Source organism: Macaca fascicularis, chromosome 5 (genome assembly GCF_037993035.2).
Source record: "Macaca fascicularis isolate 582-1 chromosome 5, T2T-MFA8v1.1".
Taxonomy (NCBI): domain Eukaryota; kingdom Metazoa; phylum Chordata; class Mammalia; order Primates; family Cercopithecidae; genus Macaca; species Macaca fascicularis.
The window spans coordinates 194,401,059-194,418,378 of NC_088379.1; the positions used below are offsets into that span (position 1 = coordinate 194,401,059).

The following is a 17,320-nucleotide window of genomic DNA, read 5'->3' on the forward strand; positions in this document are numbered from 1 at the left end:
GCAAATTAATAAGCATTTATTCAAGAAAATCTCCTAGATGTTGCTAGAACAGTGGAAGTCTGTGTCCTTTGAGCCAGAGCTAGCTCCTATTCCCTCCTCCAGCTCCACGTCACAGGAGATCTTCTCCATGTCACAAGACCAAGAACACGGACTCCTTTTCAGCTCCACTCCCAGCCAAAGATGTAGGATTACACCCCAGGAAAAGGTGATTGCCAGCAGACCTCATCCCCAGACCCCACCCCTCTAAGTAAAGGAAAGTAGGACGCCATCTCACATCAAGGGGACAAGATGAGATGTTTCAACAATGTTGATGTTTAGACAACTAGGAAGATACGCGAAAAAATAAAGTTAGATTCATTTCCCACGTCACGTACCAAAATAAATTCCAAATAAGACAAAAGCTTTAATGTAAATAAAAATAAAACCACACAAAAACATAAAATAACATTAAAGAATTTCTTTAAAACCTGGAAGTAAGGGCAACCTTTTTATTTCTGAAAATCCAGAATCCATCAAGTATTAACATTTTATTACATACAAATTAAAAATTTCTACATGGCAAAAAATAAGGTATTTGAATCTAAAGACATATAACAAATTGGAAGGCAGACATTTGTAATCATATCACAGATAACGAATGAATCTCTCTATATAGGAAGTTTTAGATGTGAAGAAGGAAAAGATTAACAACAGAAAAGGATTCAAAGATAAACAGTTCTCAGAAAAATTCAAATAATTTTTTTGATAGATGTCAACGTCAGTTATAAAATGAGAAAGGCATTTAAATTACCATGAAATACCATTTTTCACCTTTAGATTGGCAAGAACTGAAAGTTTTATAATATATCCCACCAGTAAGGCTGTGGAGTGTAAACTTTTACCACCTCTATTGAGGGCAATTAGTATCTATCAAAGTTACGAATACCTGTAATATTTGACACAGCACTCCCACTTTGGGGGTTATACAACATACTTGAACATGTGTAAAATAATGTATGCATAAGTGCATTCATCAAAACTATTAACTATTAACAAAAGATTCAAAATAATTTTATTCTTCAATCTTGGACTAGTTAAGTAAATTATTGTCTAAGTTCAATGGAATGCTACGTCTTCATTTTAAAAATAAAGTCTACATATTGACTCATACGAAATATTATTTAGAGAAAAAGGTTTAAAACAGCGTGTTTAATAAACTGTCCTTGCTATAAAAAGAGAAAACATAAAGTTATACATTTATTTTTGCTTGCATATGCCAACAGAAACCATAGAAGAATGCAAAAGAAACTAGTAACATCAGTAGCCTAAGGATGTGGCCATGGGAACTGACATGGAGACAATTATGAGATTAGGAGGAAGACTTTTCAATGTATACTTTTAAATTTTTTAGATATTTAGCCATGTGCATTGATTTCCTACTTAAAAAAAACCCCCAAATTTTAAAATAAAAGATACAACATAAAAGTAAAGATAATATAGATCAAATCATCCCTTCTCCCTGGCCCAGTCACCACTCCTTCCTCTACAGAAATACGCACCTACAGAGAATTTTTGAAATCCTCTAGAGAAATACACACCTACAGAGAAGTTTTACAAAAATAAAAATAAAAAAGCAAGAGGCAAAGCAGGGTTTATTACTAGCTGAAATGCCTTTGCCGCCCCAACCCCCACAGGCTGAACTACGTGGAGAAATTGTCCAGCCTTGCACAGACACCGAAATGGGCTCCTCCTCTTGAAAGCAATTCTGAACCTCAGTATTACACTGGCCCAGAACACAAACACGGGAAGCAGGGAGAGAAGAGGAATAACAATGTCTCCAAAAACTGGGGTTAACCTAGGCCTTCCCAAGCTAGAGAAGAAGTTGAGCACCAGGCTGCCACAGCTAGTAGGGCGCAGGCCCTGGCCCGTGAAACTCCCCGTTTCTCCCAAGAAATGTCTGAAGGGAGGTCAGTGTCTGCTCAGTGATCTTGCCCTTGCACTCAGAATGAGAAGCTTCTGATTTTTACCTTTTCGAGGCCCCACCTGTAAACAATGTAAACCAATCAGGTATCACAAAACCTGAACACCATGCCTTACTTTGGGGAAAAGAATTTTATTGCTCTTGATCTACACTCAGCTCTTGCAGAGAAGTGGGAGCGTGGCAGACACAAAGGGGTTAGAGGAAGAGCCCTGTGCTTACCGGGGAGGCTACTGTGGGGTTTCGGAGGCCAAGTTCAGGAGTTTATCCAGCACAGAAGGCAGCGGTTTAATGCCTCTTATCAATATATATTTACACATATAACCTACATGCATTGAATCTATAATGTGCATACATTTCTTGTACTTGGAAATATCTAATATTAAACCAAGGAGAAATATAATTATAGATAATATAATACACACAGTTACAGCATACATTCTAGATGAAGCATTTTTGCATGCTAGGGTAGACACAAAACCTGTTTGCTATGAGGCCCTGGCAGTCTGTGCATCTATCCAGTCATTTGCATACTGTTAAATAACACTTTTGCAGTAAAACTAGAAGGCAATAAAGCTGTATCCATGTGTTTTCTAACCTATTTGACCGATGCTGCCATAAGAGCTTCAGAGACTGAATATTTGTGTGGCTCTCAATTTACATAAATTAGAAGTTTAAACGTAGGATAATGGTAATAATTTATGTCATCTAACAACTATCTAAAGTCTTTGGAATATAAGATCTCTGGATAGCCAAAACTTCTAATTAATTGAGGATTACAACTTTAATTAACAATAATTTTTTAAAATAATTTAAATATTTTGGGTGAAAATCTTTTTAAACAATTTTCAAAGCCTAAAAGCTTTGAATTTGGTTGATAATTTATAAGTCAACACTATGAATACTGGGTTACATATAATAGATATAATCTATGTCATATACACGTATACACAATAGATATGACGAGGTCTGTTAAAGTATGTGGGGTTATTTTCATTGGTCTATTTTTCCACTTTGTGAGTTTTTCTCTCCCTTTCCTTACTGTCAGTGTCCTCATGTAGCAGCTTTTCTCCTTATTTCTAATGTTCTCATTTTACACCTAATACAGGCTTTGAAATTACATATTGAAGCTTCTTTAAGTAGTATGTAACCTAAGATTAGGCCTTGAAATAAGGGCGAAGGAGATCACTTTCAAGCCACGTGTGTGAGATTTGAATGCCGGCCCTAGAGACGCTGCTTTGGCTGTGTGCAGGTTTGTTTGTTGCTTCCTGCTTTAGGCTACCTCTAAAGAAGAGTTTTTTCTGGTAAGAGTTTGGGTTAGATTCAACATAACCTTAGAAGAAATGGCTACCCTATTTTATTTATGCTTTGCTTTTTTCACAAAAAAATTTTATTAAAATTTATATAAAATCACATGATAAAATATTTTTTAAAAAAAGAAAAGAAAAAAGTGAGGTCTTTGAAATGTAAGACAAAAGGCAAGAGCAGACAGAGCCAGGTATAAGACTCATCACACAACGCAAGCCAACAACCCTCCACCTTTGCCAGAGACAACGAACAAAGTTGGTTTTACGCTTTGTAGTCCATCCAAAAAGCTAACAAAACCTGTATCATTACTTAGTGTAAATAAAAGAATTGCTTCAGTAAAGCACAAGTTTTTCAGATAATGAGTGCAGAAAACAATTACTTCTTAGTTACTCCTCAAGAAATCACTGTGAAATGTAAAAATAACGTCCTCAGCAATGACTTTACGAGAAACCCAAAGATGAGTTTTAATAGCATAATTCGATGAAAAATAATTGTACAGGAAAAGAAAACATTACAGCTCTCCAGAAACACAAAATTGCGCATTCCAAAGCACAACCACTGATGGTCTGTGGCTGCTCCTGGTGGCCCAATGGCACTATCTGTGACAGTGTTGGATGCACACAGGTGGTCATCTCTCAGTAAAGTGTGAGTCACTCAGCACCTCAAGTCACTGAAGGGCGCCTGACAGACCCTAGGCCCTCCTAGCCCCACATCTCAGTCTTGGTTCCTCAATACGTCCGCTAAGTCTTGATTTCAGCAGATGAAAACACAGTATTCCAAATATGATTACTCACCATAGGATTGAGAACAAAGGAAATAGAGACAAATTAATAAAAAGAAACAAAATAACTAGTAAAGGCATTACTGTCAGTGGTTGGTGGTTAATGAGTGAGTGACCTGGATGAGGACTAATGATTGCTAAAGGCCTGCTCCAGTACACAGAGCCGGGAAAGTGGAAGACAATTCAACACAAAAACAGCACTACCCTTTCTTGCCTGTGACAGCAAGCCAAAATGTCAACACCAACTCTTTAACTTTCCTTTCCATATAAGCAAGCAGCATTAGCATTTCTCTAGAGGAAAGGATAAAAAATAGTTCATAACGAGGTAAGATTTGGAATTAAAAACATAAACTGGTGTGGTTCGACAAAGCCAGATTATTCAGTGCGAACACTACATCAATTGTCAGCTGAGTGAAAAGACAACCCAATCTCCAATGCCCAGGGCCTGGAATTACACCCTGCAAGGTATTGTGCATCGATTTCCTCTGTGTCAGAGAAAGGAACAGTTTAGCCTTGACACCAAGAGGTCTGCACACACAAATACCTAAAAGTAACCTAAAAGTCTATTCATGTCCTCAGCCCACTTTTGATGGGATTGTTTGTTTGTTTCTTGCTAATTTGTTTGAGTTCATTGTAGATTCTGGATATTAGTCCTTGATCAGATGTATAGATTGTGAAGATTTTCTCCCACTCTATGGGTTGTCTGATTACTCTGCTAACTATTCCTTCTGTCGTGCAAAAGTTCTTTAGTTTAATTAGGTCCCAGCTATTTATCTTTGTTTTTATTGCATTTGCTTTTGGGTTCTTGTTCATGAAATCCTTGCCTAAGCCAATGTCTAGAAGGGTTTTTCTGATGTTTTCTTTTAGAATTTTTATAGTTTCTTGTCTTAGATTTAAGTCCTTCATCCATCTTGAGTACCAATTGTTCCTCAATAACCTATGGAAATAAAAACTTAAAAAAATACAAAACTACAAAATGAAAGTAACTTAGCATTCAATTGCAGTATGTCTGAACTTCTTGGAAAGATGAATGCCTTTCAATTATTAAAATTAATTTTTAATTATATATCTGAAAAGTATTATTAATAAAGATTCCTTGAACTTAGCAGTTATAGTTCCAGAGAAAGACTGCCAGGTGTACAGCTCTTAGAATGTAAGCCACTAAGATGCAGAGACTGTATCTGTGCAAATCACTTTGTTCAATATCAAAAGCATGTCAGCAAGAAGTGAAATATTTACAAATACTTTTTTGATGAAAACGACAAGGAATCAGGACCCTCGATTAGAAGAGATGAGTATCTAAGTCGAACCAGCTATCTTAGAAAAGAAACTTGGGAGCACCCCTTACCAAATGTTGGGAGAACAGAAGCACAGCTGGGCCTTGAGCTAGCACCAGCATCTGAAAAGGGGCCAGGACTCTCTGTCTCTAAGTCTCTCATTCCCACTTTCTTGGTGTCTTGGCTTCATCGCCAAACCAAAATCCTTTTCTTCCCTAGAGCAGGAAATAAAACTCCACTAGTTCTCTGCTAGCATCAAGCTAAGCTGAGGTGTAAAAACTCTCTTCTTTTACTTAGTTCTGTGCACGGACAGAATCATCTGCCTACTCGTGACCAATCTGGTATTGGGGGTGTGACATTCTGATCACCCAGGTTGGGTCAAGTGCCTACCCTCAACATGGGAGGCAGAGATTTATGAGTTGGGTGAGGAAAGAGAAGTAGTTCCAGCAAAGGAAAGGAAAATGCACTGAACTACAGAAATGGGGAGAAGCAATGAATATTAAAAGAAACAGACTTACGTTAGGAGAAAATGGCAAAACTAGGGTAGATTCCCATATATCTCAGCAGGGTACTAGAGAGCCCCACGTGTTAATACACAAGAATACATTCTATGGAAGATGTTATTATTATCTGTATGAAACTGGATGCCCACTGGAATTTGTACATGAATGCACAATGCAGTCACTCACGACCACAGATTCTGCAGTAGAGCTTCCCACATGTGGGGCAATTCCAGGGATCCGCACATCCCTATAATGGATCCAGAGTGTAATGGATATGGATAAGCCGTGCCCTGGGAAAACTGCCTTTAAGATCATGGTATCTGCCCTGCCAGGGAAGTATGAAACTGGATATTTCTAAGGCACATTGAAACAAACCTCCTTTTTAGCAACAAGTTACGGGTATTTTGAAAATCCCTGACTGCAAAATGCATAGAAATAGCAGATAAAATACAGCAAACATGGACTTAAATGCATAGTTGTGCTTCCAAGAGAATAAGAGAAATACCCAGGGGAAAATGGCAAAGCAGAAAACCTGAATGGTCAATTAATACAAAAACCACGAGTGCTCTGGAAACATTTCCCAATCTCAAGAATCTAGAGACTTGCATCTGAAGTCTGTGTAGGGTAGCAGAAGACAAGGCTTTAGGTCACTGCAAGGTAGAGACCTCTGCATAAATTCAGAACGCATTAATCAGGAATTAAAAGCTTCTAACAAAAGTAGAGATAAAAAAAAGAGCTTGTTCATTTCATGTTCATTGCAGCATTATTCACAATAGCCAAGAGGTAAAAGCAACATAAATATCTGTCAACAGATGAATGGATTTTAAAAAGTGGTATATACACAATAAACTACTATTCAACCTTATAAAAGAAGAAAATCCTGTCATATGTCATAACATAGATAAACTTTGGTGATATTATACTAAGTGAAATAAACCACTCACAAAAATACAAACACAGTGCTGCATGATCCTTCTTATATGATGAGGTTTTTAAAGTAGTCAAACTCTTTTTTTTTTTTTTTTTTTTTTTTTGAGACGGAGTCTCGCTCTGTCGCCCAGGCTGGAGTGCAGTGGCGCAATCTCGGCTCACTGCAAGCTTCACCTCCCGGGTTCACGCCATTCTCCCGCCTCAGCCTCCGAGTAGCTGGGACTACAGGCGCCTGCCACCACGCCCGGCTAGTTTTTTTTTTGTATTTTTAGTAGAGACGGGGTTTCACCATGTTAGCCAGGATGGTCTCGATCTCCTGACCTCGTGATCCACCCGCCTCGGCCTCCCAAAGTGCTGGGATTACAGGCTTGAGCCACCGCGCCCGGCCAGTAGTCAAACTCTTAGAAACAGAGACGTAAAATGATAGGTGCCAGGGACTCGCGGAGCGGGAAAAGAGGAGTTGTTCAATGGGTAGAGAGTTTTATAGGTGAATCCCAAACTCTAATCCTACTTAAGCTGGTATAGAGGATAGAAACAAAGATAAGACTGTAGATTTATGAACAATAGAAAGTGCAAATCAAGCATTCTATACCTAGCCAAACTGTCATTCCTATATGGAGACGAAAAGAGAAAAAGAGTCTCAAACATGCAGGAATGTAGGACAATCATTTGTACAACTTTACTGAAAAAATATTCTCCAAATTAAAATAAATGTGGCTGGGCACAGTGTCTCATACCTGTAATCCCAGCACTTTGGGAGGCTGAGGTGGGTGGATCGCTTCAGGCCAAGAGTTCAAGACTAGCCTGGGCAACATGGTGAAATCCCATCTGTAGTAAAAACTCAAAAATTAGTCAGGGATGGTGGCGGGCACCTGTAATCCCAGCTGAGGCAGGAGAATCACTTGAACCTGGAGACAGAGGCTGCAGTGAGTGTACCACTGCACTCCAGCCTGAGTGACAGAGGGAGACTGTCTCCAAGAAAAACGAAGCAAACAGACAAATACATTTTACACTAGCAAAGATCAAATTACTTGTGATTATAGTGCTCATCATTTACTGGGTATATAATCTCTACCAGTAGTTTCACTAGATACTTTATAAATGTCATTTCTGTCTATCCTTTAACAGGTCTCTAAATTAGATGTTCTATCCACTTTATGGATATGAGAAATCTAAGAGAATTGACTAACCCACTCTTAGATTTCTCATCTATGAAGTGGATAAAATAGCTCATTTAGAGGCTTTGTAATTTGCAAAATATCATATCGCTGGGATTGTAAATTGATCCTAGTACTTTTTGATTTTTTGACTTAAAGTCATGCTGAAGTGTGCTGGGTTGACAAGCATTCTAAAATTCAGCACAAGGCATAAGCAAAGTGGCATCTTTTCCTACTGGGGTAGAGGAGCCAGACCACCAAAATAATCAGTTCTTTAAACCTTTGTGATGACTCACATCCTTGAAACTTTATGAACTCTTAACATGATATCGTGTACACTGGAAAAATACAATGTACATTTTTAATAAAAATGGAGTGGGTTTTAGGAGATCTGTAGCAGTCACAGCTGACATCCAAACTGTTCTATTTCACGCGTGGAGGTTTCTATCTTCCACCACCACGACCTCCACCTTCCCACTCTTCACTCCTTACTTTACTGATCAGTTACCATTTTTCTCTCTTCCATTTCGATTTAAAGTGACAGGACGGGACAGAATGACATAGAAATCACAGGGTTTGTGCGACCTGGAAAATGGGGTCCATGCAAACCTCTGGACCACGTTTTCTCAGGGGTAGACTTGATGCTCGGATGCTGATGTTCTGCGCTGGGCCTTTTGGGTTCCTCCTCCTCATTCGCTCTTGCTCCTAAGCATCACATGCTCTGACTTGTAATCGTTGTTCTAACATCCCCTAACACAAAGGAGTTAACTGAAGCTCTGAGAGGCCTGGAGGTCAGTCGTGGACCTTCACATTATTTGACTTTAAACAAATCTTGAAAGATTCATCCCCGTCACATGGCACCTGTGTGCATGGAGAGGCATTCACCTCACGCCAGTACAAAAGCAGCAGCAGCGTTTGCCAGAAATCGTGGGATTCCTCTCCTCCCCGCGGGTTCCGGGTCTGAATTGCCAGGCCTGCTTTGTCAGGAGTGATACATGTAAGAGTCATGGCTGGGTGGGGCTGGATTGTGCTATGGCACGTAAGGGATGAAAGTGAGAGATATTTCTTAATTACAAATGTATGTTCTTTATTCTTCTAAGTTTGGATTCACACCCCTCAATTCCATTTTTTTTTGCACAAAATCTCACTGTATCATTAATGGATTGTCCAGTGCATTGACAATATCATAATCTATCAACTCTAACCTGACTAAGCATGCACTTGTTATTTTAAAAAATGAGAAAACTGGCATACATGCTTCAGCCAAGAATTTGCCACACCTGCATTGTGTACGCAGCTGGTTTAATTATAGACATAATGTGTTTAGCATAGTATGTACAAAGCGGCATCACATCTGAACATCTCATTGGATGTATTTCCTGAGACCTGTTTGCTACTGTTCTTTCCTTTGTGACTGTCCTTACCTTTATGACTGTCCTTACAGAATATTTTTATTAATTAGTAATTTACCTAATTACTATTTTATATAGTTTTATTAATAGTAATATATCTAATTACTATTAGAGAATTAATTATATTTCAGCGCCTAGCTGAAACTGCAATCTTATTCCATCACATCTGGAAATGGGTGCACGCTCATAGCTCCTTTGCAATCTTATTCTGTCACATCTGGAAAGGGGTGCACGCTCATAGCTCTTTTTGAAGATAATTAGGCCTCACAGAAGGAGTCATGATCTACATTTCCTTGAACATCCAGAAAGCAGAAATGACGATACTGTGACTGACGGTGTCTGTGTTCTGAGGAGACTGTTTTGGTAAAATCAGTTTCTTAGCACCAAGTTCTTAGGTGACCGGTGGCACAGAACACCACTCGCATCACTGAATACAAACTGACTTGGGGTCTATAGGGTGATGGCAGTTGAGGGTTGACAGCAGTGCTGTAGGAACAAGACTCGAATCACAGAGAGAGCATCTACATGGAGCAGTGTGGTGATATATTTCCAAGCACATGGAGCAGTGTGGTGATATATTTCCAAGCACACAATTTCTACAACAGGTCAACCGCAATTCTCACACAGCTAACCCCACCCTAAAGTGAATATTCAGTAAAAGCAATCATATCTTTATTCCAAACCATCTGAATTCACTGATTTTTATAAATATGTTATTTTGTTCTATCAAATGAATTCCACTCCTGGATTCCTTAAAACAAGTCCTGCGCTACTTTGTAGGTAAAATGATCAATTTGCATAATTACCTCATTTCAAGTTATTAAACTGCTAAGGCAGCAAAATTCTTTTAAGCTACTTTTTGCTAAACTCTAATCATTAAGTGAAACAATATTTTTCCCTCAAAAAAAGGTACCAGTTTCCTGGAAATATTCTTCATGGCTTTATTTCCTCTGCTAATTGATCCTGGTCATTTAATTCAATAACTTTTATAAACTTAAAATTATAAGAATTTAATTGACTTTTGCTTAGCTTCCAATTATGTCTAATTTGTTTCTATTCAGTCTCATTAAATCCAGTTATGGTTGGACTAATAGTAATTACTCCCAATAGTTAATGTACTTTAAAATAAGGACTCTGTCTTCCGTTATTTTCAAGTAATTTTTCATCAGGGTTAGGTAGGGCTTCCTAATCATATTAATACAAATGGTTTCCCATGTGCACGAGTAAGTTTGCATTTGGTGTGTCCGCAGCCCCATGAAACTTAGCAAAGCTAGCAAGTCCCTAGACACAGAGCAGCCACTGCAGAGGTGGCCTCCCCATCGCATCGTTAGTATCAGTTGTAATTGGCAGGCAATCACTTAGTTTCACATTTCATTACCCGAGTTATACAAATGCGTGAAAAAACCACAGTTTTAATAAAAGGGAGTAAAGGAGAATATGAGTAATATTCACAAACACCATTTGGAAGAGGTAGTATTTTCTCAGAAATGGTGCATTCCTGGAGCAAGGTCATTCTGTGTTTGGTTTGTTAGATATCTATTTCCATTTTGACAAACCACTGGAAAAGCCCAGCCTCACAAGGACTCTCCATGTGGGCGACCACACAAAGGGACACCCATAACACAAAATCAAAACAAGGGTGGTCCGGGCTTCACATTAAAGACTCATTACCAAGTTTTCTTAGAAGAGATAAAGACCACAAAGTTACTTTTATGTGATGAAAAACAGAGAGAAAGAGTAAATGGAACAATAAGTGTTAGGAAACAACAGTGAAAAACAAGCTGTGGAAAAAAATGAATGGAATTATGTTTTGCTTGGTATTGATTTCCTACACTGATATCAGAAAATACGGGAAAGAACAAAGTACATTTTTTTTGAGGCAAATAGAACATAAAACAAATGAGTGTTAAAGATTATTTTGCTGTGCTAACCAAAATATCTGTGCCGTGTTTCTTCCCTTTAAAAATGCGATTTTGTACAATTACATTTATATAAATTATTGAAATAAAATTGTAAAGAGGAGAACACACTTGGGGTTGCCAAGGGGAAGCGGTGGAGGAAAACGTGTCAGCGTGTCCGCAAAGATTGCAGGTTGGAGCCTGGTGGTGAGGCCACAGTTCTGTATCTTGACTATCGAGGTGTTAGTTACAGATCTACCCGAGATAAAAACACACAGAACACACACGCACACACACACATACACAAATGAATGTGTACAAAACTGCTGTGATCTGAGTAACCGTTTTGAATTGTACCTGTGTCAGTTTCCAGGTTTTGATACTGCTCTGTAGCTATGTAAGATGTCACCGCTGGGAGAATTAGTGAAGAGTACCTAAGACATCCCTGTACCTTTTGCAACTTCCTATGAATCTATAATTATTTCAAAAGAAACTTGAAAGTCAAGTGTAGCAGAACTAAATCCATCATTTCAAAGAGGAAAAAACTGAAGATTAATGAAATTATTGAAGAACATCAAATAATCAATAGTCCATATGAGAGCCGTATTCTGTCCACTCGCCGATTGGCTGTCATTTAGCCTTTTCCTGATGTGCCCTGGAGGACTTGAGCTCCCCTTGGATTGCCAAGGCCTGTAATGTTTAGTTGTTACTAACTTTGTACTGGACCCAAAAAAATGAAAAGTGATCGAATAATCATTTATAATAACAACCAGTACTTTTACTTATAAAGAGACAATAGTGGTAATGGATTTAAATATTTGGGGTAAAGAATAGGATCCAGGTAAGACAATACTGGCAAAATATAAAACAGAAAAAATAAGGAATCAGAAACATAAGTAGTTCAGTATTGTGAAAAAAATTCTGGATCTGAGAAGCAAAAGAACAGAGATTGCATTGCGTTTCTGCTCCAGACCTGCTGAATCACCTTAGGTGTATCGCATTTCTGTTCCAGACCTGCTGAATCACCTTAGGCAATGCATGCCCTTTCCCTGAATCTGTTTTCTTTTCTACAAATTAAAGTGAACTAGGTCATCTCCAAGGTCCCCCAAATATTCACACTTTCCGACTCTACATGTACTTCAGTTGAATTCCTAATTTCAGTCTGGATAATACGTGTGTGCTGCACCACAGGTGGTATGTGTAAACACTCACATTGGTCCTAAAAAATAATTAAATCTAGCATTTGGCAGCTGGAAGCCATTGCAATCTTTTAAGTATTCCTGAAGCTTATTTTATCAGTGTACCAAGATAAAATGCTAATAACATGGTAGATACAAAGTCTGTTAGCAACTATCAGTGCTGTGTTATCTCAGAAGACCTTGTAAGGATGATAAGAAATGGATCAAGTAAAACAGCCTGAATTGACCCCCAAGAGCCACTAAAATGATTAACTATTCCATTCATGAAAATTCACTATGGTCAAACTATCTAAACTTGCAGTTCCCGAGCTGACGTTATTCCAGTTCTTCATGGGACTATTAACTGCACCTTCATGTGGCTAAACATCATGAAGAACAGCAGCCTTAACAATGTATTGCCATTTCTTTATATATCTGTTTACACTTGTGATCATAACAATGTTAACTTTAATACTCTCACAAAAAAAATTTGAAAAAAATACCCCTTTTACAACATGAAGCTGAAGATCTAGGATTGCATCAACGATCAAAAGCTAAAAGGTAGTACCAGTAATCTCTGTTAGTGCTGCAAAAAGACATCAAGTTTAGTATCAACTTAATAAAAAAAGATAGTTCTTAACCAGCAACTGAACTTTAAAGTTATCATGTTGCTTGCAACTGAAATATGAGCCTATTCACAAACACAGACGATATTCACATGAACATCCCTGCTAAACTCTACCTGACCTCACCGTGAGAGTAAACCAGGAGGAGGGTAGAGATGATAGCTCTCCATATATAATGCTTGAATCTCCAGGAGGCAACAGAACAGGATCATTGCCCCACCATGGCTCCTTCCCATCTGTTTTGATCATCCAGGCAGACCTATAGTGAAGCAAAATGAAAGCACTAACAATTTCCTGGGCTGTATTTTTCTTAGTACCATACAGAGAAACACCTAGTCACACTGCCACTGACTGCATTCCCAACCCTGGATTTTGCATTCTCACGCCATGGGTTACAAAAGGCAAACAGCAATGTATATCCATCACTATCAGCGGATATAATTTTGCATTCTCATGTTGTGGGTTACAAAATGCAAACGGCAATGTATATCCATCACTATCATCAGATATAATGCATGAAAGACACTTGCTACGGATGGCTGATCATAACAATAACATGATCTGGGGCCATCAGAAGCCCTACTTGACTCTCATTTTCTCACATTTTTGCAGGCTGCTGGCTGACCTCCACCTCACTTCAGGAACAACAGGGTAGACTACAGCTGGGCCGATCCATAAACTCACCAGTAGCCCAGGAGATGGCCTGACGTGGAAAGTTCTGCACAAGCAGGAGCAGAACGAGCCGATAACTCCCTTTGCATTCTGTTTGTACTCTGTATGTTATTTTCACAGAGCAATACAAGCTTCTGCTGTACTGCACACACACATTACTAACTTTCTTTGCTGTCATGATGCTTAAGTATTTCAACTGCATTTTTAAGTAATATATCTTTCAAAACTTAGCTTAAAAATTGCATGATCTCCAGTTGTAGCTTCAATAGTCTGTTGAAAAGTTTGTCTAAGACAGTAGGCTTTAAACATTCAAATAACTCCTTGGTCCACTAGCTGGACCAATAAAGTTATGTTTGTTAGTGAAAAGCAGCTTTGTAACATTTTCCTGGAGATATTCAAATGAATAAAGGTGACCTGGACACTTAACCAACAGTGATGATGCTTTAAAAGTTAAATTATGTGAGTTTATGACTGGAGGACAAGTAGTTTACACAATTACACACGTTGATATCTGTCTAAACTAAATTCATACAGACGCACAGGCACACAGTGACAAATAACCACCACACTTTCACAGAGAAAGCATGATTGCTCACTGATCATCATGCTTGTCTATTAAATACTTACTAATTTTTGTACTAAAAACCAGCATCAAAGCTTGTACTGAACGAAATCACATGTAGTTAACACACTGTGGAAAGTGAAATTTGCACTGTGTCCATGAAGGAATTATATTATCTAACCAAAGCACAGTAACAAAAATTCCTGCATATCAGAACCATGAAAAGCCAGGACTGCTTATATACTGCTGTAAGATTTTTGTATTATTTGGGAGATGATACAACAGTACTTAAGAACAAACTGTGACAAGTTAACAACACACATTGTAAACGCTTGAGCAACAACTTTGAACAAAAATACATGGTGCACCTGTTGAGCCAACAGTTGCAATAAAATGTAATACCGATATGGTTTGGCTGTGCCCCCAACCAAACCTCATCTTCAATTGTAGTTCCCATAATCCCCGCGTGTCCTGGGAGGGACCTGGCAGACGGGAGTTGAATCATGGGGGTGGTTACTCCCTTGCCGTTCTGTGATAGAGCGAGTTCTCACGAGAGCTGATGGTTTTAAAGGGGGATTCCCCCTTTGCTTGGCACTTCTCTCTCCCGCCATGTGAAGAAGGACATGTTTGCTTCCCCTTCTGCTATAATTGTAAGCTTCCTGAGTCCTCCCCGGCCATGCAGAACTGTGAGTCAATTAAAACTCTTTTCTTTGTAAATTACCCAGTCTCAGGTATTTCTTCATGGCAGTATGAGAATGGACTAATATGAATACTTTAAAAAAACTGACCCAGAAGAAAACAAGAACAGATGGGAAACTAAAAAACAAATAGTAAAATAGGGAAAGAGTGGCAAAGAACAGATGGGAAACTAAAAAACAAATAGTAAAATAGTAGACTTAAAGCCAGCCATATTGTTAATTACATTAAATGCAAATGGGCTAAACACTATTTTTTAAAAAAGAAATTTTCATAAAGGATAAAAATTCAAGAACTTATAAAATGCTATCTACAAAAAATTCACTTTAGATATAAGACAGATATAGGATAAAAACAAAAGAATTAAAACAGATGTACAATACAAAAACTAATACAAAAATCCGAAATGGTATTACTAATATCAGATAAAGTTGACTTAGGATAAAATATATTATTAGCAATAAAAAGACATATTTCATAATGACAAAGAATAAATTTATCAAGAACATATATCATAAATATGTACAAACCTAATAATACAACTTCAAAATGTATGCAGCAAAAACTAACAAAACTTAGAGAAGAAATAGATTTCAACGCTTTTCTTTTGAAAATTGATAGAAGTAGCCTTTAAGTCAGTAAGGATAATGAATATTCATAATGCTATCAAATATTGACCTAGTTGACAGCATAGCACACATTTTTTTTTCATTTGCATGTGGTAAATTCACCAAGATGGGACATACCTCTATTTACTGCTATTTAAATCTCAGTACATTTAGAACTATTGGTATCATGAACTTAATTTTCTGACTGAAATAAAAAATAACAAGTTATTTTAAGTTTGCTAAATATTTGGAAATTAAGCAACACATTTCTAAATAACCCATGAGTCAGAGAAAAACATAAGGAAAGCTTGCAAATATTTTAAACTTGATGATAAAGTCACAACATACTAGAATTTGTGGAATGCGGCAAAGCAGTGCTTAAAGTGATATATATAAATATATTTTTTAATGCTTATATTATAAAAGAAGAAAAGTCTAAAGTCAATTCTCTAAGCTACACCTCTAAAAAACTAGAAAACTAGAAAAAAGGAACAAATTATTCCCAAGAAGAAGAAATGAAAGAATAAAGATAGAAGAAAAAACCTGATGACATAGAAAACCAAAACAACAGAGAAAAATCAGTGAAACCGAAAGCTGGTTTGTTGGAGGCCGAAAGAATGAGGGTCGTGATGAACTCAGTGTACCACTGGAGGCTACAGGAGTAAACAGCAAGCTGTTCTCATGCGAGCAGGATGTTGGCAAACTGGCAAACTGCGACTGCCCAGAAGGAGTGCTGCAGGCAGTCACGCCCCAAGCACAGTGTTGCTTGTGATTAGGCACATCTGAAGCCTGTGAGCAATCATGTGAACCTGCGATAAACCAAGCAGCTGACGAACTGTTACCTCCTCCTCTCTGCTCTTTCTACCCAGTAAATACGAAGGGCTGTAGAAGCTCAGGGCGGCCTTTGCTCATTAGAAGCAAGGAGCCCCCGATCCCTTCTTTAAAACAAATCCTTTTTTCATTGTCTTCATTTCTGCATTCGTCCCCCTTCATTCAGTCCCACAGTCACTATGACACTGGTTCTTTTAAAAGATTAATAAAGTTGGCAAATGCTTAGATTGATTAAGAAAAGACAAGAGAGAAGAAAGACACAAATTATCAAATCAGGGATAAAGAAGAGGACAACATCACTAATGCCAAGGGCTTTAAGGAGTTAACAAGGGGATATTATGAACAACTTTATGCCAATACATTCAACAAATTAGATATATCAACAAATTTCTTAAAAGACATATAAATAAAATATGGGTAAAAGACTTGAACAGACACTACATGCAAACAGATATATGAAAGGCCAATAACCACATAAAAAGATGCTCCGTGTCATTAGACTTCAGGGAAATTCATATTTAAACTACAGGAAGATTCCATTTCACATCCACTAGAATTATTACAATTGAAAAGAGAGAAAATACCAAGTGCTGGTGAGGCTGTGGAGCCACTGGAAAATGAATACATTGCTGGTGGCAGTCAAAACAGTAGAACTACTTTGGAAAACGGTGGGTTGGGTAGTTTTTTATATAGTTAAAAATATCAAAAGTCCCAGCAACTCTATTCCTTAGATATTTACCCAAGAAAATAAAAACATCTCTACACAAAGGCCTATGTAAGAATGCTCACGTAACAGCTCCATTATGACAGCTAATAATCGGAAACAATCAAAATATCCCTCAGCATGTGAACTGTGGCATCTGAGACTCAGCAGTAAACGGAACGATACAGTAAAATAAGACAAAACGGAAAGAACTACTGATG

The 17,320-nt window shown here is 37.9% G+C and overlaps 1 pseudogene; it reads right to left on the reverse strand.

Moving 5' to 3' along the window:
- Positions 1 to 5,984: 5,984 nt before the first annotated feature.
- LOC123573786 (U1 spliceosomal RNA) lies at positions 5,985 to 6,166 on the reverse strand (annotated as a pseudogene).
- Between the last annotated feature and the right edge of the window lie 11,154 nt (positions 6,167 to 17,320).